The sequence below is a fragment of the Talpa occidentalis genome, unplaced genomic scaffold, assembly GCF_014898055.3.
Source record: "Talpa occidentalis isolate TD23 unplaced genomic scaffold, MPIMG_talOcc4v2.1, whole genome shotgun sequence".
In the NCBI taxonomy this organism is placed as follows: Eukaryota; Metazoa; Chordata; class Mammalia; order Eulipotyphla; family Talpidae; genus Talpa; species Talpa occidentalis.
In genome coordinates, this window is record NW_026555331.1 from 49,493,902 (window position 1) to 49,521,148 (window position 27,247).

A 27,247-nucleotide genomic window follows, 5' to 3' on the forward strand; every position below is an offset into this window, starting at 1 on the left:
GCTGGCCAGGTGATTTCTTTCTACTTGGTTGTTTACTGCCTCTTTCAAGAAAGATGTTCAGTTATGGGTGTAACATGCACAAAGATTTCCACACATTGTACCACTCCCTAGATTAATCCACCTTCTTTTACCTCAGAATACCTTGGCCCTGATCCAAATATTGGCGATATAGATATAGATATAGATATAGATATAGATATATCTGCTTTAAAACTACTAAATTTCATGTAGAATCTTTGATACATAAATCACATCCAGAGACCCATCACTATCCTGGCCATACATTGAGATACACAGTATTAGGACAGTAGAGGAACAAGATAATAGTTCCTCTGGAAAATAATATCTACTGCTGAATTTATAGAAGTGTTTAGCAGGTTATAGTAGTATCACTCAAGAATTTCTTTAAGTCAAAAATTTTCATTCATCTAAGAAACACAGATCAGACTCCATTTAATGTCAAGACACTGTAATGATGGTAAATGAAAAACATTATGACCTAAAAAGGCAATAAGTACATAAAAGGATGTTTTGACTGAATATACCTCAATAGAGATTATGATTTGAAAGTTGGATATTATTTTGAAACCAAAACAAAGAGATCGTTTATTGCTTATGATTATATGACTCAAATATTTAGAACTTTAAAGAACACTTAAAAATCATCTTAAAAATTACATGACTATTATCTACATATGTATCTACATATTTATGTTCTCCTTGAATATTTCACAAGTAGTAATGAAAACACCTCATCAAGCAGCCCAGTAGTGTAATTTTGGACATACCTGACTTTCAGGGAAAAAAAAGAGTATATATAGCTATGTTTCCCTTATAAATAATGGTACTTCTTTATATAAAGATATCAGTCTTCACTTCTGACATCTTCTCATTGATCATTCTTACATCCTCCAAGTATATTGCAGGACACATCTGATCTACCTTCTACATGACAGTCCTTGAAATATTCAAAAATGATGAGTATGTCTGTGTTTAGTCTTTACAGACTAAAATATTATTGTTTCCACACCTTACTCTTCAAGTTCTTGCCCTTCAAATACATGCTAGTCTGTCAATATTCCATTTAACCCATGCTATCAGAAGTGATTACTGGATCTAGTTGTGATCTTAATCCTGAATATCTTATGCTGAATAAAGTGGGAACAATATTTGCCTTTTTCTTGTCAAAAATCTTCCTATCAATATATTTTAGGATTTCATTGTTCTAGGGCAGTGCCATCACATTGGTGATTTTTTACTGAGTTTTCAATTAATTACAACCTTTTTCACATATGAAGTTAATATGTCATATCTTTTTTATCCTAGACTTGATGCTTTAGACATACATGTTTTTTCCTTCCTCATGAGTGCAGATGAATATTGATTCTTTCCTTAAATATCATCCTAAATTTCCATTTCCATTTTATTTTATTTTCATTTACATTTTTGCTCCTCCATATGGGAACATGTTCTACTTATCCACAACAAAACCACCCATACTAGTTGTCAAGGATTTACTGTCCTCATTCGTATAAGTTTATCTCTGGGTTTCCTATTTTATTGTGTTCAGTTTCTGAACTGAACACAGTACCATGCTGTTTGATTACTGTTGCTGTGCAATATAGTTTGAAGTCAGGAATTCTGATGCTTCCATTTTTCTTTTCTCTCAGGTTTGCATTAGCTATTTGGGACCTTTTTTGGTTCCATATAAAATTTATAATTGTCCAATTACCTTGAAAAAATAATTGTGATTTTGATAGGTGTAGCTTTGAATATGTGAAGTGCTTTAAATAATATGGCCATTGTAATGATATTTATTCTTCCATGGAATCTCTTTCCATTTATGTGTCTCCTTTAATTTCCTCTAACAGAGTCTTATATGTTGCAATATATAGATCCTGCACCTCCTTTACTAAGTTTACTCACAGTTTTTCATTGTTTTTGGTGTGCTTGTGAATGGGTTTGTTTTCTTTATTTCCCTTTCTTCTGATACATTGTTTGCATGTAGAAATGCAACTGGCTTGTGTATTGACTTGTATCTGTCACTTTAATCATTTGTTTTTTCTAGCACATTTTTGGTAGTTTTTTGGGGTTTTTTAATGTACATTATCATGTCAACTGCAAATTGTGACAGTTTTGCTAATTTATATTGTTTTATATATTTTCTTGCTTTGGCTAGGACTTCCAATATTATTAACAGTAGTGAGAGTGCACAACCGTGTCTTGTTCCTCATCTTAGTGGTAATGCTTTCAGCTTTCACCATTGTTTATGCTATTGTTTGTGGGCTTGTCATACATGGTTTTTATAATGTTTAGATAAGTTCCATTTATTCCCATTTTATTGAGTGTTATAACTAGATGTTGATATTTGTCTAACACTTTTCAACATCTAATGCAATATTCATGTAATTTTTATCTTCCATTTTGTTGATTTATGACCCTAATATTTTCACCCCATCATTTCATCTTACAAGATATGTCAGAATCCTGATTCTGGCAATATTGTAAAGAAGCTTCAATTCTATGTGTCCTTCACGTTTGGCTAAAGAATCATACACAATTTACTAATTAAAAAAAAAAAATCACAGGGCCTCCACAGTGGCGCAGCAGGTTGAGCGCAGCACTGTGAAGCTGTCCGCAGCCTCTGCAGTGCCGGTTCAATCCCGGCCAGCCGGCAAGAATCCCACATGGTGCAGCAGACCTCTCCTGTCTTGCTCGCTGCTCCCCTCAGCGGTGTATTTTGGTCGTCTGTGTGTTCTGCTCCCCTCTGTCTCTGGTGAATCCTTTTACCCTCCCATGCCTCTGACCTGTACCCCAGCTCTTGTATAAAAATAAATAAATCATAAAAGAAAATCACAATAGGCAAAATATGTCACAATAATTTTGTAATAATATAATGAACATAACTGCACTAAGGAAATGTGTTTTAAAAAACCCCTGATTAGCACTTTTCCAGGACAGTTATTTGATAGATAGTAGCTTACTGTCTATCCAGTTTCTCCACATTGCCCCAAAAAAGGTCATGAAAAATTCTGCCCAAGTCTTACGAAATCTAATTACTTTGAGTCTCATGTTGTCTCTCATCCCTTGGACTGTAACTCTGGTAGAAACATGAGTTTCTTTATTATAGGACAGAGCAGTTTTTCACTATACTAAGCAAAGAGCTCAAGCAAGATTTAAGAATTTCTAAAAGTGTAACAATAAATTTGTTTCATTAAAATAAAAGAAAACTTGAGGTATTTAGGAATCAGATCAAAGAATTACTTGAACCTGTGTTTTGAGTAGCAAGTCTTGTCCTTGGGGAGCTTGGAGAGAATGAGTTTTTTTCTTAAATGATGCAATTGGCCTGAGTTTGGAGATTTTATGAAGCAACATAAAGAGTTTATCAATTCTGAAAGGATGCTTTGTGTTCACACAGGCAGGCATGGGAATGGCATTCAAATTACAGTGTCTTTCTATAATTAACAGTGTGTCCTCTTTTGTATGTTCATATCACCCAGCCTAATTCAGTCAACTCTTGCAGCCTTTACCAGTCTACACTGAAACTATCCAAGGCTTGGCATAAGTCTCTATGACTTCAGATAGTATTTAACCATGGAAAGAGATCTTCATTAGAGTGAAGGAAGACAGTAGGGAGGAGCTGACCCATCCTTTACCCTACCTGCCCAAGCCTTTAGCACAAAGGACACACAACAAAGGAAGAGCTTTTTAAGGAATCACTAGGTATCACAAGCTCAAACAAAAAGCAGATGACATAAGTGAGGAAAACAGATTAGGAAACTAGAGAACAAGCACCCCTTCTAAACTGTACAGTAGTAGTATATACAGTTCCAGCCAACCAATGTCTAGTACAGGCTCAGAATTTCTAAGTCTTTTAATTATTTTCAGGAGAAGCCAAATTTATTTTGATGAGCCTGGTTCCACTCAGGACCAAAACAGCCAAATGTAGCACTAGAGAAAGGAAGCAGGCAATGGAGTGCTGAGCATTTGCTCTAAGATCTAAGGTGTGGGAAAGGGGTAATAGGAAACTAAGATTTGGGCCTCCCTGGTGGCTCAAGGGGTTACACACAGCGCTGTGAAGCTATCTGCAGCCTCTGCAGCACAAGTTACATCCCGGCAGGCCAGGGAGCAACCCACAAGACCTCTCCTGCCTCGCCTGCTGCTCCCCTCAGCAGTGTATTTCAGTCAGTATGCATGTTCTGTTCCCCATTCTGTCTCTGGTAAATCCTCTCTCACACACATGCACACCCACCCCTGCACTTCCAGCCTGGGACCCCTGTTCTTGTATGCATAAATAGATCTTTAAAAAGAAACTAAGATTTAATGCACGGCTCACCTGGCTGTTTACCACAGTTCTCCAGTGTAGGGGGAAGCAAAAACTTCAACTAGTATTACAGAGTGTGCAATTGATTGACGTGTATGCATATAGTATACTTTTGCTTACAAAGATGGTGAGTAAAAGAGTGAACATGGGACACTTTACTTCAAACCGTATTACAGCTACCTTATCACTCATGTCCTCAGACTAACCATCACCTCCCCCTAAGATGTTAAATTTGAAAGAAGTTAGGAATTCAATTTAATGACTTGCATTAAAAAATATTTTTAGGAGATAGCAATAAATATTATTTTAACATTTAAAACAGTAAATCTGTCCTAAATTATATTATTCAATCAATCCATTTGTGCCAGTGCCTGTTGTAGGCTGTGGAGACATAATTATTATCTTAATTTGGGTTCCCCTAAAGGCAGATGGTAAAACAAGGGCTCATGATCAAGTGGTTGATTTGGTTGAGGAGTTGGGAAGAGAGAAAAGGTAGCCAATAAAAACAAGCCAGCTACCACTGTGAGTTACTGGGGTTTAGTCCCATGGGCCACTCTGGAACATAGCATGGACTGACACTGTCTCATGGATGAGAAAGCTGAGGCATTTAAACACCAACTGTTGTTATCCTTGGGTGGAGGGATCCTAATTCTCCTGCATGAACAAAGTGGTTTTTCTCATTAAAAAAAAAATTCTTAGACAAAGAGATTGAGTCAGCTCATGTGTCTGAAGTAGTAAGTCCTCTGAAATATGAATGGAACACCAACATTATTCCACTAGTATATGTCAGAGTTCTGCCCTCTTACAGCTTGTACTTTGGTAAGAAGTTAGAAAAGAAACACAACACAAGGTGAATGGTGATACATGTGCATATGTATTTAAAAATTAAATTTTGCTTGAGTATCAATATTCTGTTTTCATTTTAAAATTATCATACTGAAATCATAGCTAATATTAGAGTATCAAGCAATATACTTGGTTCTAGCCTTCACTTCTGGAATATTTAATTCATTATTTCCGTTCTTCCTACTATTAATATCCTTTTATTCCTTGCCCATTTCTAATTATGCCACTTTGTTTTATCTTGTGTACCATTTGAGTCATCATAATCCTCTTCTGAAACTATTACAATAAAATAAGTTGCACAGTGAGCAAATGAGGAGGGGAAGGTAAAAGAAAAAGAAGAGATAGAATAAAACATTTGCTTTCCTACTTGATGAAGTGGTCCTTGAAAAGCAATACAGGTTTGATAAAGTCTGCCCTTTTTTCCAATTACATTATGTATGGTTTCCCACATAGGGAAGGAGATATTAAAGAAGTCTTCTTGCAGGGAAATATTTGTTCTTCCTTAGAAAGTACTGCTTAAATCAATCTGTCAATCAATCAAACGTGGCCTTGTTAGAATTGATGATAGATAGGTTCAAACTAGGCAGAACGGATTTAGAAAACTTCACAAAGCTGATCAAATGAACAAGTATCCTAGATCGTTTATCTAAAATGCTCTGGTTGAAAGTATTACGTAAGAAGGAAAAAATCTTTGGGAGTGTTAAAAAATGGCTCATGAACCACAAAGTTATAATGATTGCATTGATAATAGGCAAGCTTGGATATACTAGGAGACCTGAGAGAGGAGTTCCATATGGATACGCACTTTCAATATGGAGGAAATTTATAGGACTATCTCAAAAGATATGTTTATTAATCAATAATGGCATAATTTCTTCAAACCTACAGAGCTGTCAGCCAAGACAGACATTAGTGATTACAAGAGAGGTAAAGAGTATAAAGAGGGAACCAGTTCACTAAAAAGACAGGTTCAAATGAATCTCTCCCACCTAGCACCAGCCAAGTGACCTTTAGCAAGTCATTTAACCTTTTTAAACCTCATTTCCCAATTTTTAAAATGGTGCTAACAACAATTCTTAGTATTGGTAGCTATTAATAATCTAGAAAGTCTGCAGCAATTAAATGAGATCTAGAGTAAAAAAATAACACAAATAATGATTATTAACATATTTCCCCAGTCAAATTAGCTAATAGATATTTGATTAGGGTCCCAACACAGTTATAATCAGAATATAGGAAGATCTTAGATTATAATCTTTTTATACTGTATAAATTGTATACCTTTGTATACTCTATACTATATCAGTTTTTATACAGTCCTTATCTCAATTTCATCCAAATTGAAACTATAGTTTTAATAGATAAAAATGGATGAAGAAATAATGGTCTTCTCACCTCTGTAAGATCTTGCTTTTTATTTTTTTTAAAGATCTTGCTTTCTAGTATCCTGAAGTTAGTAGAGTATTGACATCTGAAATGTTTCTGATCCAGGAAACAATATTACTTCGCAGTGTACATAATAAATGTATGTGTTCATTTTTGTGCCATACACAGGTATGTGAGAGCCTGGCTTTTCCTCAGTCAGATGCTTTAGATTCCTAAAGCATCATTCTGTTATATTCTTGACATGGAATTAGCTGAATAAATATCTCAAAGCCTCTGTAATTGCAAGGGCTTATATATGCCAGGACAATACAGTATTGAGTACATAGGTCTCTATTCAAAAGCAATCTATCAGTTTAATAACCCTCAGGTTGCATATATACCACCATTTCTCCAGGACCAAGTTGCTTCAGTTTGAACTCATCAAATATTTGGTTAGCCCTAATAACCAAGATTTTTGTGCTTAAGGTCATTGGCTTCTTGCTCAACTTCTTAAAACATCCATAACCCTTGTCTTTGGCCTCTATCCTAGTATAGTTTGATTCAATTGTGAAGATTTATTGACAACTTACTTTGAAAATGCAAATGTGGCATCAGAAAAACATGAAAATTTCTACACAATGCTGATTATGTAAAATAAGATAGCAATAGAGGAAAACTCCAAACCTGTTTGTGCATCATTGGCTAATAAAATTTTAATAATGGGTTTGCTGAAATGAAACCAAATGTCAGGTGCCAGATCAGCTCTATTGTTGACACACTATCAAGGCAGCCAGTTTTGCTAAGACCTCTGTTGTCTTTGGCATCAGGTGAGTGTTCTCACATTGGTATAATGGATGTAAGAAGCTAGAAATAGAAAGCAAATCAATCAATTGGATAATTGCATCAAAATAAATCATGGTCTTCAAATTAGATATATAATTTGTAAGTATATATTACCATTAGCCAAAATAAGTCTCAATGTGTAGGTAAAGAAAATACTTGTGTCAGTAGCAGCTAACTCTATATGCAAGATTGCCATTACAAACCAGTCATGATTACTTTATTAGAGTTCAGGAAATGTCCTTCTTATGCCCGAGTACTAGTGAAGAATTGCAGTAGAAATTGATGAATATGGGTCACTTCCCAAACTCCAGTGGGAGAGAAAATATTCCCAGGAATTGTATTTTTTGAGAGCTTGACAAAATCCAACAGTGGTGTGTATGTTTCTGTACATCTTTAACAGATGTCTTAAAGAATTAAAAGTATATATTCTTTAAATATTTTTTATTCCTTGAGGTAACATTGGTTTACAACACTGTATAAGTTTTAGGAGTACAGATTCATACCGCATCAGATTTATATATTCAAAGACTTTTCACCATTCACTGTTTTTTATTATTGTGGTAATGTATGAACATTTCAACAATAACAGTTCTTCTGATCCATGAACATACAATAATAATATAATATGTCCATTTATTTACATTTCCTTCAGTTTCTCATCATTATTTCAGAGTACATATAATTGTCAGTAAATAGATTTTCACACTCTTGATCTAATTTTTTCCTAAATATTGTTTCTGATGCAATTTCTTTTTCAGATTTTTGTTAGTATATAAAATACAATTATGTGTCTCAATTTTTTATCTTTCAATTTTATTGAATTCATTCATTAGTTCTAACAGATTTTTGGTGATGTTTATATTTTTAAGTATAAGACCATGCCATGTGACAGAAATAATACTTTATACATCTTAAAATCTGGATGCCTTTTATTTCTTTTTCTTGCCTGAACATTCAGGCTAGGACTTTGTGTAGTATGTTGAATAGATGTTGTAAGAATGGTCACTCTTATGACTGATCTTAGAGAAAAAGTTTTCAAACTTTCACCATTGAGTATAATAGGTGTGTGTTTGTCATCTAAGGTTTTACTATGTTGAGGTACATATCTTCTATATCTGACGTTGAGAGTTCTTAACATAAAAGAAAATTTAATTTTGTCAAATGCTTTTTCTGTATCTGGTGAGATGATCATGTTTTTTAATCTTTCATTGATGTGATGTACCACAGTTATTGATTTGCTTTTGCTTGCCTCCCGGGGATAAATCCTATTTAATCATGATGTGGGATCATTTTAATGTACTGTTGATTTCAATTAGATAGTATTTAGTTAAGAATTATTGCATATATGCTCATCAGGCATATTGGCTTACAGTTTCCTTTTTTTTTTTTTCTTACCTTGTTAGGAAGTTAATGCTAGTCTTGCTACATTAGTTCAGGAATGTAAACTGCCCTTCAGTTTTAGGAAATATTTGATGTTAATTCCTCTTTAAATGTTTAATAGATTTCATTCATGAAACTATATGGTTCTGAGCTTTTCTGAATGTCCATTTTTCTACAGGTTTCAGAAATCTTCAGTCTCTATTGCTGACTCTCTGTCTATTCTCTATTCCTTCCAAGATTTCCATAATGCATATATTGTTCACATGTATAGCATCCTAAGTCCCATAGTCATTATTTACTCTTTTTCATTCTTTTTTTCTTTTTCCTTATCTAATTAGATAATTCCAAATGACCTATCATCAAGTTCACAACTTTTTCTTCTTCATATCTGAATTGATGTTTAAGCTCTTTGTAAAATTCTTCAACACAATCATTTCATTCTTCAACTCTAGAATTCCTATTTGCTATTTTGTTGATGCTTTCTTTTTCTTTGTTCAACTTTCTACTTTGTTCATGCATTATTTTCCTGGTTTCTTTTAGTTGTCTGTGTATTCTTGAAGTGCACTGAATTTCTTTAAGGGTGTTATTCTGAATTCATACAGTTCATAGATCTCCACTTTTTAGGGTCAGTTATTGGAGCTTTCTTATTTTCCTTCTGTAGTATCATGTTTACCTGATTCTTTTTTTAAAATAAATTTTATTTTTATATTCCCCATACAATTGCAACCCCCTTATTTTGACCCCAATCCCTCCCCTCCCCCCCCCTACAGTGTCTCTGGTTCATAGTTGTTTGTTGATCTTGATTTTCACTTTCTTATAGTTATTCATTTTCCTGGTCCCTTATTTAAGTTTTCTAGATTCCTGCTATGAGTGAGACCTGATTCTTTATGGTCTTCTCATTGATATTTGTTTGAATAAGCAATCGCCTCTTCTTAACAGGTTCACTACAGAAAAGAAACTCCAACAGTCAGCTCAAGTTGGGGTACTAGATGGGTCAGCTGGTAGGATTCACAGGTAGATAGGGTTTCATGTCATGGTCTTGAATTGGGTGAGGTCATTGCACTCTGAGGCTTGGAATGGGGGTGGTGCTTCTGGTTAGGCTCTATGATTGGATAGGGCTGCTACTTGTGCTGTATAGTCAGCTTGGGCCATGAGCTGGGTCCTACATTGATCTCTGACTTGGTGAGGTAAAAGGTGATATTCCCTAACAGAGTGGTTGTACTAGTTGGAGTTTGCAATTGCACAGACCTGAGAACTGGACTTGATAGTTGCTCCTGGCCAACTGGGCTTCCCAACTGGGTAACTCCACTGGCAGGACTCCAACTTCAGTCAGGACCACATCTCAGCTTGATGGTGTGACTGGGCTTCAGGCTGTGACCAGAGTTGGGCGGGATCACAGACTGAGCTTTATGATGAGGTAAACCTCTCTCTAAGGATGCTGTGCTCCTAGGCAAGATTACTCTATAGGTTCTCTAGTCAGGCAGAGACTGACTGATGCTGAATCACTCTCCAGGATACCTGGTTGAGTGAGGCTGCAAGTTATGGTCTGAGATTGGGTGGCATCACTGGCTGGACTCCCTTCCTGACTGAGATCATAGGCTGTATTCAGCAATGAAGTTACACAGGCTAAGTTTGAGGCTTCACCAAGTCACTAGTTAGGCTCCCTGGTTATTCAGCTTAGAAGCTAAGCTCATAAGTTGGACAGGGCTGCTGGTTTGGCTCCCTGCCCCAAGCAGGGCTATGGGATAGACTCCAAAGCACCTCAGTTTCTCTGGCCAGGCTTTCTGGTCATGCAGGATGAAGACCATGCTCACCAATTGAACAGGCTGCAAATTCATTTCCCTGCCCATGCAAGGCTGCAGAATGGGCTCCACAGCTATTATGGTCCATTAAGTAGAGACTGAAATGAGGCACAACTGCCAACCATGCTCCCTGATCAAAGGGGGCCACCAATGCAGCTCACAGTTTAACAGCACCACTGACTGGGATCTCTATTTGGCACCACTGAACAGTGGGATATAATCCACCAAGTATGAGTGTGAAGGGATGCATGCATGGCCTATGTTCATTACAGCACTATTTATAATAGCCATGTTTTGGAAACAACCTGTGTCCAAAGACAGATGAATGGATTGGAAAGATGTGGTGAATATACACAGTAGAATGCTCAGCTGTAGAAAAAGATGAACTCTTGAATTTTGCAACAATATGGATGGGACTAGAGGAGATTATAGTAAGCAAAATAAATCATAAGAAGAAAGAAATAATGGATGTTGTCACTTATGTATGAAATACAGAGAAACAAAACAAATGGTCAGATAAAACTAAACCAGTAACAAACACTAGAAATCTGACTATAGAATTGAATCTACCAGCAAGGTAGAGGGAAGGTAGAAAGCAAAGTAGAGAGGGACACAATGGACTATGATGGAGGACTTTCAGTGTTTTGAAGGTGGGTGTGGTGTGGTAACATATACCTGAAGGGTGTGACCCTATAGCTCTAAGGTAAGCCAGTGTTACCTCAATTTAAAAAAAAAAAAAAACCCTAATAAATTTTAATTTTAGTCAATAATTTTTATTTTTTAATTTTTTTAGATTTATTTATTTATGCATACAAGAACTGGGGCACAGGCCAGAAGTGCAGGAAGGTGAGAAGATTCAGCAGAGACAGAGTAGGGAACAGAACAGGCAGATTGACTAAAATACACTGCTAAGGGGAGCAGCAGTCGAGACAGGAGAGGTCTGCTGCCCCATGTGGGTAGCTCCCTGGATGGCCGGGGATCGAACTTGTGCTGCAGAAGCTGCGGATCACTTCATAGGTTGCGTTTTAACCCGTTGCGCCACCAGGGAGGCCCTAGTCAGTAATTTTTAAATGTATTTGTTGCATATTCTGAAATATTATTTTGAATAGTTGCATATTGACCATAATTTCCTCTTCCCTGCAGTGAAAAAGGAACAATATAGACATGCCTTAGCACTTGTGAGCAGAGTCAGGCACTTTTTAATTAATCCCTAATTTACTTCACCCTATTGAAATATATGACTGCTGGAAATGAAGGAAACCCTATTATATCTTAAAGGGGTGCTAGAACAAGTAGGAAATGGGACAAAAAGCCTGATTTTCAACAAAAGCCTGACTCTGGTTCAACAAAAGGAAAGAATTCCCTCACCAACTTCCCTGAGGTGGCAGCTACTCTTTCAATATGATAGGAGTTAAGCATGTCTCTTGTATGTTGATAAAAATATATAACATATGTAGTCATTTCAGGAAGAATTTTCTGCCCCAAAATAATCTTCACCTCTTACTCAGTATTGTCATCAAGAATCTGAAGTTTCTTACAGCATAACTAAAGATGGTGTTGTAACTGTGTGTAAATCTCCAAAAAAAAACAAAAATGCACACCCATGCATAAATGATCTATACGATACTCTTGTAAGAGAATATGCATTAGGGGCGGAGCACCATGGCAGCGAGGAGACACTGCGAGTAAGATCTCCCATTAAAAAAAGTTAATAGGGAGGAAAAGCGGCAGGTCCCAGTGAGAACTGGGACACGGAAGATAAACGGGTGACGCCAGCAAACTGCCCGAAGAAGAAAGTGGCCATAAAAGAGGACTAGAAGGGAGGGAAGCGCAGAACCCTGCTCCCCTCCCCCGCCCACAGAGGCGGCACTCTTCGACCGGCAGAGAGGAGGAAAACAACAAACTAAAACGGCCAACAAGAACAAACGATGCAGCAAGCGGGACTGGGAGTGGAAAGGAACTATTGCAGCCACCACACCCCGTGAACGGGAGCTGAGGCGAACCCTGCAGGATTCGCCGCGGCGGTGAGCGAACGGCTCCGGGTGCCATTAGAGAAGAACAAAGACCCCGGGAGACGCGCACACAGCCCGGGCAGCCGTGGCGCGCGCACTTGAAAAGCAAGTGCAGACCTGGATCGCGGCTGCCCAGGTACCCGCGCCTGCAACCTAGGCTTGCGGGGAGACATGCGGAGGTCCTCACTGAGGTGAAGGTCCATCCCTGAGTGAGCAGGAACCAGGCGCCCAGGCACGGGAGCAATGCAAAAGGCGCCATTCCCGCGCCACTGAACTGGGCTACAGCCCGCATCCTGGAACTGAGGGCTTTGAACTGAGACCCGGGGCACGAAAATTCGGGGCGTGGGTTCTCCACGACGGTGGGGCACAAGGCAGACACAGCACCCCAAAGCTGTTGAGGTTTACCCTACCATTCCCGCTCTGTTCCCTGTCCCACGGGGTGGGGGGGTCGAAAAACAGCCCCCCAAGGACAATAGGAAAGATCTCTGGCGCCACCTAGCAGGAAAAAAAAGTCACTAACACACCATAGAACAGGAAATTTCTTAAGACTGCTTGAAAAGGGCAGAAGGCTTCTGGAGGACCCAGTGGCCAGCCGAGAAGTTAGCCCACGCCAGGCCCCTTCCGACCAGCAGTCTGAGCCCACAGAGGGAGCAGGCACCCACGTCCGGGGCAGACCGGGGGCGCAGAAGAGTGTGCCTGAAACCGGAGCACAGGGACTGCATCCCGCTTCGCCTTTTTAGAACAGGCACTTTCTTCAGTAAAAACTGCTTCGCAGAAAGTCCCCAAAACAGAATGCCTAAGCAGCAAAGCCCCAAGACCAGAGAGAGCAGAGAGCTCCTGGAAGAGCCAGAGGAGAAGCAGAACCCAACCAGATGCCAGTCAGTCCGAGCAAACACATGTCCCAAAGCATACGACAAATTAGAAAACAGACAGTAGGGAGTAGAAGAACCACACGCAACCTAACAACTCCTCAGGAAAGAAGCACACCACAAAAAGAAAACCACTCCCCAGATTGCAACGACAGCAACTTGGAAGAACTTCTGAGCCTTCCAGAAAGAGAATTTAAAATTGCCGTGATTAAAAAAGTGATAGATCAGAAGAAGGAAATAGAGTCCCTAAAGAGGGAAGTAAAAGAAATGCAGGAGATCAAAGAAGTAATGGAGGAACTAAAGAACTCTGGGAAAAGCAATGAAAGCAGAATAGATGAAATGGAAGAACGAATAAGTACTCTTGAAGACACAGAAATAAAAAGAACCAAAACAGAAAAGAAAGAGAAGTACGAAGAAAAAGAATGAAGAAAGACTTCGGAACTATCTGACTCCATGAGGAAAGGAAATATAAGAGTTATAGGAATTCCAGAAGAGGAGAGAGATGTAGGAACAGAGAAAATATTCCAGGAGATAATTGAAGAGAACTTCCCAAATGCGAAGAAGGAGCTGAAAATTGATATACAAGAAGCAAGAAGAACACCAAACTTCCACGACAAAAGGAAAAACACAGCAAGACACATAATAGTAAAGCTCCCAAGAATCCAGGACAAGGAAAAATAATGAAGCTGACAAGAGGAAGAAACAGATAACATTCAAAGGAAAACCAATCAGGCTGACATCAGACTTCTCTGAAGAAACACTACGGGCAAGGAGAGAGTGGAGGGACATAGTCAACAGACTTCAAGAAAACAGATGCCAACCAAGAATTCTCTATCCCGCAAAGCTCTCTTTCCTCCATGAAGAAAGAATATGGACCTTCCCAGACAAAGAGAAACTCCGGAATTTCATTACGACTAAACCCCCACTCCAAAATACTACAAGAATCCTAAAGCCAGAACCTCAGAGGGACGAATAACAACGAAAGAAGACCAAAAAAAAAAAAAAAGTTATTAAAAGAATAAATAAATAAAATCAAAGGAAAGACAAACATAATGGCAAATACAGATGCTAACATATCAATATTAACTCTAAATGTAAATGGACTAAACTCTTCAATAAAAAGACACAGAGTTGCAGCCTGGATTAAGAAACAAAACCCAACCTTTTGCTGTCTCCAGGAAACACATATAGCTACAAAAGTTAAAAAAAGGCTCAAAGTAAAAGGATGGAAAACAATCCTACAAGCAAATGGGCCAAAAAAGAAAGCAGGAACAGCTATACTTATATCAGATAAAACAGACTTCAAACTCAAAAAAATAAAAAGAGACCCCAATGGTCACTACATTATGATTAAGGGGACAATACTTCAAGAAGAAATAACACTCAACATATACTCACCAAACGAAAGAGCACCAAAATATATCAGACAACTGTTGTCCTCTCTGAAAACAGACAGAGAAAACACATACGTAGTGGGAGACTTCAACACACCACTATCAACAATGGATAGATCAACAAGACAAAAAATAAGTAAAGAAACTAAAGCTCTAAATAAGGACCTAGAGCATTTGGGCTTAACAGACATCTATAGAACACTAAACCCAAAAAAAACGGAGTACACATTTTTCTCAAGCGCACACGGATCATTCGCCAGGATCGATCACATACTGGGGCACAAGACAAACATCAACAGATACACCAAGATTGAAATCATATCAACCATCTTTTCTGACCATGAAGGCATCAAACTAGAAATAAACCATAAAAAGAAGGCAAGGAACTATCCTACCTCATGGAGATTAAAAACCACACTACTGGAAGACCACTGGACTAACGAGGAGATCAAAGAAGAAATTAAAAAATTCTTTGAATTGAATGACAAAGAGGACACCAATATCCTAAATGTATGGGATGCAGCAAAAGCAGTAATAAGAGGAAAATATATAGCAATAGAAGCTCACATCAAGAAACAAGAAAGAACTCAAAGAAACAACCTAATCTCGAAGCTCAAAGATCTAGAAAAAAAAACACAAAAACCCCAAAACCAGTAGAAGAAAAGAAATAATAAAAACCAAAGCAGAAAATAAATGAAATTGAAACTAAAAAAACAATCCAAAAGATCAATGAAACCAAGAGCTGGTTCTTTGAAAAAATAAATAAAATAGACAAACCCCTAGCCAGGCTCACAAAGGAAAACTGGGAGAAAGCACAAATAAACAGGATCACAAATGAAGGAGGAGAAATCACAACGGACACAGCAGAAATCAAAAGATAATCAGTAACTACTATGAACAGTTATATGGAGACAAGTTCAACAATCTAGAGGAGATGGACAAATTCCTACAACTATACAATCACCCAAAGCTAGATAAAGAAGAAATAGAACACCTAAACAGACCAATTACAAGCAGCGAAATTGAAATGGTAATCAAAAACCTCCCCAAAAACAAAAGCCCAGGACCTGATGGATTTACAAATGAATTCTACCAAACATTCAGAGACGAATTAGTGCCTATCCTTCACAAACTCTTCCAAAAAATTGAGAAGGAAGGGACAATACCAAACACGTTCTATGAAGCCAACATTACACTAATACCAAAACCGAATAAGGACAACACAAAAAGGGAAAACTCTAGGCCAATCTCCCTAATGAACACTGATGCAAAAATCCTCCATAAAATTTTAGCTATCAGAATCCAACAATGTATCCATAAGATAATTCACCATGACCAAGTTGGATTCATTCCAGGGGCACAAGGATGGTTTAACATCCGAAAATCAATCAACGTTATCCAACACATCAACAAAAAGAAATATAAAAACCACATGATAATATCAATAGATGCTGAGAAAGCTTTCGACAAAGTGCAACACCCATTCATGATAAAAGCCCTTGAAATTCTTGGGATACAAGGAACATACCTCAACATCATAAAGGCCATCTATGACAAGCCAACAGCCAGTATCATTCTCAATGGTGAAAAGCTGAAAGCAATTCCATTAAGATCTGGAATAAGACAAGGATGTCTACTCTCACCACTTCTTTTCAATATAATACTGGAAGTCCTAGCCAGAGCAATAAGACAAAAGAAAGACATCCAAGGAATCCAAATAGGAAAAGAAGAAGTCAAACTATCACTATTTGCAGATGATATGATAATCTACATAGAGAACCCCAAAATCTCCACAGAAAAACTAATTCAACTCATCAATCAATTCAGTAAAGTGGCAGGATACAAAATCAACACGCAAAGGTCAGTAGCCGTCCTATACACAAACAATAAATCTGAAGAAGAAGAAATCAAAAAAACCATCCCTTTTATTATTGAAACAAAAAAAATCAAATATTTGGGAATAAATCTAACAAAAGAGGTAAAGGACCTATACAAAGAAAACTATAAACCACTGTTAAAAGAAATAGAAGAAGACACAAAGAAATGGAAAGACATCCCCTGCTCATGGATTGGAAGAATAAACATTATTAAAATGGCCATCCTACCAAAAGCAATATACAGATTCAATGCTATTCCAATCAAAATCTCAATGGCATTCTTCAAAGAAATAGAACAATTATTGATGAAATTCATATGGAATCACCAAAAACCCCGAATAGCCAAAGCTCTACTGAAAAAAAAAGAAGGAAATGGAGGCATCACACTCCCAGACTTCAAACTATACTACAAAGCCATAATCATCAAAACTGCATGGTATTGGAACAAGAACAGACATATAGACCAATGGAATCGAATAGAAAATCCAGAAATAAACCCACAGATTTATGGTCAACTAATCTTTGACAAAGGAGCAAAGACTATGCATTGGAGCAAAGAAAGTTTGTTCAATAAATGGTGCTGGGAAAACTGAGTCGCTACATGCAAAAGAATGAAGCTTGACCACTACCTCACACCATACACAAAAATCAACTCAAAATGGATTAAAGAACTAGACATAAGACCTGAAACCATAAATACATAGAAGGAAATATAGGCAAAACACTACGGGATTTGCACATCAAAGACATCTTTACAGACACATCACCCAAAGCAGTGATAGTGAAGGCAAAAATAAACAGCTGGGACTACATCAGATTAAAGAGCTTCTGCACAGCAAAAGAGACAATAACAAAAACAAAGAGAAACCCCACCAACTGGGAGAACATTTTTGCACCCAACACTAATGATAAAGGACTGATCACAAAAATCTGCAAAGAGCTGATGAGACTCAGCAACAACAAAGAAAATAATCCAGTCAAAAAATGGGCAGAAGAGCTAAAAAGAAACTTCTCTGAAGAGGAAATGCAAATGGCCAACAGACATATGAAAAAAATGTTCAACATCACTTGTAATCAGGGAAATGCAAATCAAAACTACCATGAGATACCACCTCACACCAGTGAGAATGGCACATATTAAAAAAACTAGCAACAACAAATGTTGGCGAGGGTGTGGAGAAAAAGGAACTCTTCTGCACTGTTGGTGGGAGTGCAAACTGGTCCAACCACTATGGAGAGCTGTGTGGAGATTTCTGGACCTACTAAACATAGAGCTTCCATATGATCCAGCAATTCCACTCCTAGGTATTTACCCAAAGGACACAGAAACATCAATTCCAAAGAGCACCTGCACCCCTATGTTTATAGCAGCACTGTTTACAATAGCTAAGCTTTGGAGACAACCCAAATGCCCAAAAATAGATGACTGGATCAAGAAGATGTGGTACATATATACCATGGAATATTACTCAGCATTCAAAAAAGATAAACACATGCAATTTGCAGCAACATGGATGGCGCTGGAAGGGATCATGCTCAGCGAAGTAAGCCAAAAAGAAAAAGAAAAATACCGGATGGTCTCACTCATAGCAGGAATCTAGAAAACTTAAATAAGGGACCAGGAAAATGAATATAAGAAAGTGAAAATCAAAATCAACAAAAAACTATGAACCAGAGACACTTTTTGGGGGGTGGGGGCGGGAGGGGAAGGATTGGGGTCAGAATGGGGCGTTTGCAATTGTATGGGGGAATATAAAAATAAAATTTATTATTTAAAAAAAAAAAAGAGAATATGCATTAGTAAAGAGAAAAAAGTTATACCTTCCTATCTAAAGGTTGCTCATGCTTCATTACTCAATTCTTATTGTAGATTCTATGTATAGCTTCTGTTTCAGCTTTGTGAAATATTATGGTTCAAATGCCTGCCCCTACCCCCCATCATATAGTTTCTGCTGTTAATATGTTTTTCTTTTCTCCTCTATAAGACTATCAACTGATAGTTTTCCCCCATGGCCCTAACTCAGGTTCTTACAGACCTAATTAATTTTCAGTAGTAATTACTAGCATTTATACACTTTAATCATCAAACACACAGTTCTTTCTAAGTTTTATTTATTGAGGTAATATTGACTTAACAGTTATTAACAGTCACAAACTCATGAAGTAGGACGGTTTTACTTTCACTAAGACGCTGCAGCTTAGGGTAGGTAAGCAAATTTTTCAGGTCACTGACGCAGCAAATGACACAAGCACAAAATAAATCCAGGTGCTTTGGCTACAGAGCTCATTTTCTCATTCGTGTAAGCACCACACTGCTCTGACTGCGCGCATTTGTTAAGTCAGAGAAAATAGGATAAGAGCATGAAGTATTTCGGATCACAGAAAGTGCAGATGAGCCAATTGTGATGTAAATTGGATCATTTCACACCAAAGTTCTGTGAAGAGTGGGCCCTGCCTAGTGATGCAAACCCAGACTCCACTCTAACAGGCATCTTGCAGTTGTAGGATGAGGAAAGGGCAGCAATGATTAGCATGTGTGTTAAGGAAAATAATTTTGACACAGTGCTCCCAAATCAGCAACTTCTAAAAGGAAATCAGTCTAGGTGGTATTTTTAGATGTGTACATATGAACAGAATACTCATTTATCTAACTAAATGAACTTTTTTTTTGGCGTAGAACTGAGGTACAGGCCAGAGGTGTGAGGGGATGAGAGGATTCACCAGAGACCGAGTGGGGAGCAGTACAGGCCGATTTACTGAAACAGACTGCTGAGGGGAGCAGTAGACGAGACAGGAGAGGTTTGTTTTGCCATATGTGGGTTAGCTTCCTGGCTGGGGATCAAACTCAGGCCATAGTGGTGGTAGTGCTGAGACAACCACTAGGCCACCAAGAAGGACCTATCTAAATGAAATTTTTTCACTTTTCAATCATGCCACCTACTACATTTTCTCATACAATTAGTTGATGGCTGTCTATCCACAGATAGACTCTGTAATATTATACAGTGAGAAAACTAAGAAAATGAAGCAAATCCCTATCAGCTCCTCAGGAACAGAACAGGAAATAAGAGGGAAATGACTCTGGAAAGCCCACTGGATTACTGCTTTTAGATAACTTACTGGCATATTCATGGAGGCCAAATATCAAAGAACTATTGTTTATCAAGTAGGCTCTGCCAGTTGTACCTAAAGGAATCTTGGACGCCACAGATTTGATGCTCCTGAGACCACATATAAAAATATAAATAAGAAAAATAGTATCAATATTCAGTAACTTCATGTGGGAAGAAAAATCACCTCCAATAAACTTCAATTTAGTTAGAGATATACTTGAAAGTCCAGTGAAAAATTCTTCTATCTTCATCCCTATCTTGCTTCTTTATTCTCTTTTCCCTTCTAAGACACAAAATATAACCTCCATTATACCAAATTTTTTGAGACTCCTTGATAAGGAACAACCTCCCATGTTTAAATTCCCATTACTTTATCCCTTTTCCTAATCTGTTTGAAACAAATGATGGCAAGTTATATAATCAGTTTCTACCACCAAACATAACAAATAAAAAATTGGGTATTTTCCCAGAAGTTTTCAAGCTTTCTTTTTCCCTAATTATGTACTCTTATTTTGTACTATTGATGGGAAAATTATTCAAAAGAAGAAAAGCTTATTTAATAGTACAGTGAGGAGCCAATTCCTAGATTTTACCCCAGAGTAATGAGCAAATCTGAATCATGGCCTAAATCCAGGCAAACCAGAGCAAAGCCACAGAGATGAACAATTTATTAGAAGGGGAGATGTTATTCTCTAAAATGAATGTTTGTTTGGAAAGCAGCAATACAGGCACACACACAAAATAGAGATAAGACAGAAACTTAATGAAACTATGCAAGTGAATAATCGTAATTCTATTTTTAGTTAAAAGAAAAATAATGATAAGAATGAACTTCACCAGGTAAAGCTAATATAAGAGCTGACTTTAGGACTAGAACATGAGAAATGACAGGTCAGCATATCTATATGAGTAATAACATTTTACAAGTGCTGACAGTGCAGTTATTCCAAGTACCACCCAGAGGAGGGGGAAGGCTCTCTAGGCTTAGTGCCATCCCTGACCGAAAATACTGTCCTGGAAACACAACCATTTCTTCTTCTTTATATTATACTACAACTGCAACACACTGGACATCCCAATAGAAAGGCAGCTACTCAGTGACAGAGCTAAAATTCAGACCCAAGCTTTCTGACTCCAGAGTTCACTAGCCTATTCAGCTCTCTCTCAATGTCTCAATTTCTTCCACTGTTAAAATTGTAATGAAAATCCATTAACTCCCTAAATGGGAGTTAAAATTATAAATTAAATAATTTTAAATGCAAAAAGCATTTAGAATGGTGCCAAACACATTATAAGTGCTCAGTGATTGTCCAGTGCAAAGTATTCTTCTTTGCAGTCAAGGCACTCAGTCTAAGAATCTCAGGGAGCTATACTGGATCCAGGTTGAATTCCATTAGTTGAGTGACTTAAAAGAAATGGGAAAAAAAAAAAAGTTTTGTTCTGCCAACTTCAACCACAATGCCCAAACTACTATTCCAGTGTGAAGAATAAAATACCAGCAAGAGACAAAAAGATGCTATATAATCCCCTAGTATAGAGGGTTTTTTTTATACTTCTCATAAGGAGTCAGCCTCTGGAAAAATGGCTCAATTAGTGATTTCAAATTTGACCAATCTATAGATACACTTTGTTCCTGAAGACTGAAAGAAACTGGAGGAGCTAGGAGCCTCCTTGGGCAACACACTCATTCTCATGACAAACTATGGCTTTACCACTCACATATCATCCAAGCAAGAAGTCACGACTTAATAATATTCAGTTCCTCATTCTTACACATCTAGCCTATTTCTTTGCCTATGTTTTTACCATTCTGGTTCAGATCTTTTTTTTTTTTAACTTTTTTTTCATTTTTGCATAGAAGAACTGGGGTGAGGTACAGGGTTTGAGAGGTTTTGGTAGAGACTGATTGGGGAGAAGAACTGGTGGACTGACTGAAATACACTGCTGAGAGAAGCAGCAGGTGAGACAAGAGAGGTCTGCTGCACCATATGTGGGTTAGCTTCCTGGCCCGGGGTGGAACTTGGGCAGAAGGGGAGATAGTGCTAAGACTTAACCCCTAGGCCACCAAGGAGACCCCCTGGCTCAGATCTTAAGCCTCCATTTCTTGAACATCTAATTGGTCATCCAGGAAACCATCTTCATTCTCTAATCCAACCTCTAGAGTGACAGTGAATTTCATGTGCATCTGACAGCAAAAAAATGCTGACAATGCTTTACAGCTCCTCCCATCAAGAAGTGGAATCTGTTTCTTCACTCTGGGAAAGCCTCGTGAACCTGAAATAGCCTAGTTAATTGCTCTGACCAATAGAAAGGAGTAGAAGTGACACTGAATTTCAAGAGACAACCTCTGGAAAATCCAGAGCCCCTGCCCTTTTTGCTCGTATGACCCTGTTCCTGCTATGTGAATAGACCCAGGTTACTTGGCAGTCATCCTAGATGACTGCACAGGCTAGTCAATCAATTGGCTACAAATGTGTGAGAGAACCTCCCAAATGAGGTTCTCACAAATGCAGGATTCAGAACTGGCCTATATAAGCAGAATCAGCCAACTGACCCATAGAATGCAGAACTAAATACATAGTTATTTTCAGCCACTAGTTTTTGAAGTAGCTTACTATGCAGAAGAGATAAGCATTCCATTTAATGCTTTAAAATTCGCTGCTAACATCAATTAACATATGAGCAACATTCCTAAGTGAGAATTAGAAAGGAAACAAAAATTTCTAATGCTCTATCAACTGTTCTATACCACTAAAAATGAAGAATGCCAGTTTTTTGCAAAGTTGACACCAAACATAACATCGATACCAAGACCTGAAAGACACTTAAAAAAAACACCCTACAGAAAAAACTCCCTTGTGAATATAATAAAATTACCTATGTAGTACATTAGCAGAACATTAAAATAAAGACCAAATAAGATTTATTCCAGTCATTCAAGAATGGTTCATAATCCACCAGTATAATAATATAATTCATTATACTAATATAATGAAGAGAAAAAATTGTGTAATCATTTCCTTAGTTACTGAAAGGACAAAATTCCTAATCTTTTTTGATATTTAGTAATTAAGTGTAAATGAAAATATGTTCTTTGCTTATGTGGAACTGAAGAATTCTCATCAAAAACAAGAGCAAGAGAAAAGTGATCACATCTTTACCCTTTAAAATTTTTATTCAAATTTAGCCAATGCAATTAAGAACAAAATATACAGAGAGAAAGTTTCAAAGGGAAAAGACAAACTCACCTTTTTTCAAATGATATGTTTACCTTTAAATGCATGAAATCAATTGAAAGATTGCAACAAACAATAAGAAAACTGCATAAAGTAGCAGAGCAAAAATTAGTATACAGGACTCAGCAATTCTTCCACACACAAAAGTCAACAAAATAGATAAAGAGATATAAAACAGATATACTTGTGAAGTCGCCGAGATGGCCATCTTGTAGAAAAAGCATTAAGTGCCCAGCTGAGCAAAATAGGAAGAAGAAAAATACTAGATCATTTCACTAAAGTGTGGAATATAAAGAAACAAAAGAGCAGACAAACTAAACCATAACACACCCCAGAAATCTTAACTATATAACTGAGGTTACCAGAAGGGGAATTGTGGGATACGAGGAGGAAATAAGGTAGTGGGTACAAGGGCTATGGTGGAGGATTGTAGGAGCTTTGGTGGACAGTGTGGTATGTGACAAACATCTATAGTGGTATGATGTTTGTCATACCCCTAAATTATTTACTGTGATGGAAACCAACATTGCATCAGTTAAAAAAAATGATACAATTTTTATTTCTTTCAATAAGTTCTTTTTTACACTCTTTCTCTCTTCCCCTTTGGGAGACCCATCATCTTGTGTTTTCTTTCCTAAAGGTGTCAAATAGTTCTCAGATTCTGCTTCATTATTTTATCTGCCATTTCTCTTTCTCCTTCCACCTGAGTCCTTTATGCAATAATATCTTTGAGGTCACTGATTTTGCTTGTCTACTTAGTCTAATCTACTTCCATAGCTTTCTCTTAATTTCTGTTATTTGTTGAGCCACTTACATTTTGAACTTCTGTTACAATATTATCTAAATCTTTGATTTCTATTTTTTGGTTAACAATTTTATTTCTGAACTCTTTAATTTGTTTTTGTGAATTTTCTTGAATCTCAATGATTAGCTTTTCTGTGTTCTCATGTATCACTTTGACTTGTATTTCTACATTTTCTTCTATCTCTGTAAGTTTATTATAGCAAAATCTTCAGCTCACACTGATACAAAGAAAGATGTAGTCTTCCATTTTTTGTGGTTTGATAGTCTCTTGAGGTCTCAAGTTGCCATGTGTTATATTCTTTGCCCGTTTGGCAGCTGTAAGTTTCCATATTTTTATTAAAGTGTATAGCAATAACATAGTGAGTAGAAGTAGTTATACTTTTCCTGTAGGTCATTATGTGGTTTTATTTTATTGGGGGGGGGCTTTACTGGCTTCATAGGCATTTAGATCTGTTTTACAGTTGCTTAATTAGGCTGGGGAGGTCCTGTTGTTGATGTGAATGAGCTGGGAGGGGAACTTTGGCTTATGATTGTGGCACCACCTGATATACTTCCTCTCTAGGGTTTGGGATCAGAGACTTAATGGGTTGTGTCTTTTCAGTGTGCCTCACAAGTTCTAGTGGATACTGTAGGGGGAGCTCAAACCGGAACACCTAGTCTGCTTTTATTTTTACCAAGGCCCCACATCTCTGCAGAGTTTCCCCCTTGTTCAAGGGTGTATACTGCATCACCAGGGACTTGCAGGCCACAATTTGTTCCATATATGATCTGAGGCCATTGAAGGATGTGAACAGGAAAGTGAGAGGATCTGGGGGAAAGAAAAAGACATAAGCTTCTACGACACCTCCCCAGGATGAGCCAACAACCAAATGTTCTTATCCTCAGCACTGAACTGTGCTTCCAGATGCCTCTGTCCACACATCTCCTATTTGAGGAAGTGTGAATCTCCTCATTTTCCCCTCTGCTGAAGTCTGCAGTGGTCTCATATATCCAAGAGGTGCTCAAGTCCCGCTCCTCACCTCGGGGCTCTCTCAATGCAGTGTCCCACCAATAAAATGTTAGATGTTACTTTGGTAGCAAAGCCAGAGGAACATCATCTTTAGTCATCTTGATGATTTCCAGGTCATCTTTAGGATAAAGGTCAGGTAACTCCAGAAGACCCACAGCCTCCCCCACCATTGCCTCCAAGGCCAAACGTGTGGAATGTGAACAACCCAATCAATTAGTCACCTAACAGCCTGCATGATGCCAAACATCTGGATATTTGGAAACTTCCAGATGAATAAGTGATTTTTTTTCACTTCTGAATTTTTTGGCAGCAAATGAACACAGATAAATGTCCCACTTTTGATTGTTTAATTACTCATAAGCATCATATGCACTGTCACTGCATCTACCCCATCACCTCCCTTCAATACATTTAATGTCATGCCTTCTCTACTATGTTTTTTTTAATATTATAGACAACTTTATTTTATTTTTTAAAGATTTATTTATTTATACATACAAGCACTGGGTACAGTCAGAAGCACGGGAGGGTGAGAGAATTCACCAGAGCCAGAGCGGGGAGCAGAGCAGGCAGAAGGACCGAAGTACACTGCTGAGGGGAGCAGCGGGCGGCAGGGGGGTCTGTGCGCCATGTGGGACCCTCCTCCAGTGGCCGGGGAGCAGCCGGGGATTGAACCAGTGCTGCAGAGTATGCGGGCAGCTTCGCAACCCAGCGCTCACCACTGCACCACCGGGGAGGCCCTCTACTATGTTAATTTCTTTCATCTCATAATTAAAGATCAATCTAAGAAATGTTTTCTACTCATTTGCCATAAATTAGTGCCTTAATTTTATACTTCTTGCCACTACTAGTTTTTCACTAAGCTGTGATCTAGTATTTTGTGTTTCTTTTTCTCAGTATATCGGAACACATCAATATCTATGAAATTTTCCCTTTGCATTTGATCTTTCAATAATTTTATTTCTTCTGAATGAATCAGTTCATCAGGTTTTGTCATTTGTAATTGATTTGCACTTACACTATTAGCACTTTTATCACTCCAATTTGTGCTAATTTACTTGAATTCATGAAGACTTGTTTTAATCATGGCAGATGCTTTGAAATCCTTCAAGTATAAATATATCCTGTAATGCATATCCCAACTTTTGTCTTTGTCGATTTTCTTCTTTATGATATCTGTGTTTAATAAAACAAGAATTAAATTTCCTTAAATTATCCCTACTTTCTATTCCTTTTTCTTAAGAATTTGTTAGTAACTGTTTTAAGTTCAGAGTCTCAAGGTATTGACAATCACTTCTTGTTTACAGACAGTTTCTTCCTTCACTGTATTTTTATCAAATTTCTTGCTTCAGTCCAATATATTCTAACTTAGAATGGACTGAAATTGAAGACTTTTACCCTGATCAATGCAATATGTCCCCTGGTACTAAGACAAGTACTCTTCAGATGGAAACAACTCAGTCAATATTTGTCCAATTAAGTCATTGGACATATTGAAGGAAAGGCTTATGTGCCCTAATCTCTTAAATTAATGTCAATATCTCTTCTGCTATTGTGCTCTGATCCCTAAATTGATCTGTTTTCTTGCTTTTCTGTTATAGCTCTATATAGAACACACAATCAATGTAAAACAAATATAATAGCCCAGCAGGAGAAAATACTTGATGAAAATTAACTCTAGGTAAAACAGAACTATATTTAGTGAAAATTATCTAGTTCTCCTAACTCTTCTAAAGCTTGATGTGTTAAAGTTATAAAGTTTGTTTAGATACAATTTAACTAAAAGTCCTTTTTGATAAACCTCATTCCCTAACTCTGCCTTAAAAGAAAGAAAACAATCCAGTTTGGTGTTTATACTGAGACTTAGTGATACTATGATTTCATGTATTTTTTATTGTTAATTTGCTGGAATAAAGAAAGGAAAATTTTATTCCTTGGAATGAATTTCTTTCTGCTGGAACAGAATTACTTTTCTTATTCAAATCTTTCAGTATTTTATGAGATTTTAAAGTAATAAAATCTCCCCACCTGCGTTTTTGTGGAGCTAAAAAGCTGAGTGAAACAGAACTGTGTTCATAGGAGTCAAATGGGAAAAGTCCATTTGACACCATTAGCCTTATAGTCCCAAGGGAGCACATAAAATGCATTGTACTTCCTTATCTGAAAACCTCACCAGAATCTATCTCTACAAGGCCAAACATGTGGAATGTGAACAACCCAATCAATTAGTCACCTAACAGTTAGCCTTCATGATGCCAAACATCTGGATATTTGGAAACTTCCAGATGAATGAGTGATTTTTTTTCACTTTTCTTCTGAATTTTTTGGCAGCAAATGAACACAGCTAAATGTGGCCCTTTTGATTGTTTTGTT

General features: G+C 37.5%; 1 long non-coding RNA gene across 1 annotated transcript in view; it reads left to right on the plus strand.

Annotated features, from left to right (window-relative positions):
• Nucleotides 1–27,247, plus strand: part of LOC129145296 (uncharacterized) — a 218,743-nt gene that overhangs the window by 133,801 nt on the left and 57,695 nt on the right. The window lies entirely within an intron of this gene.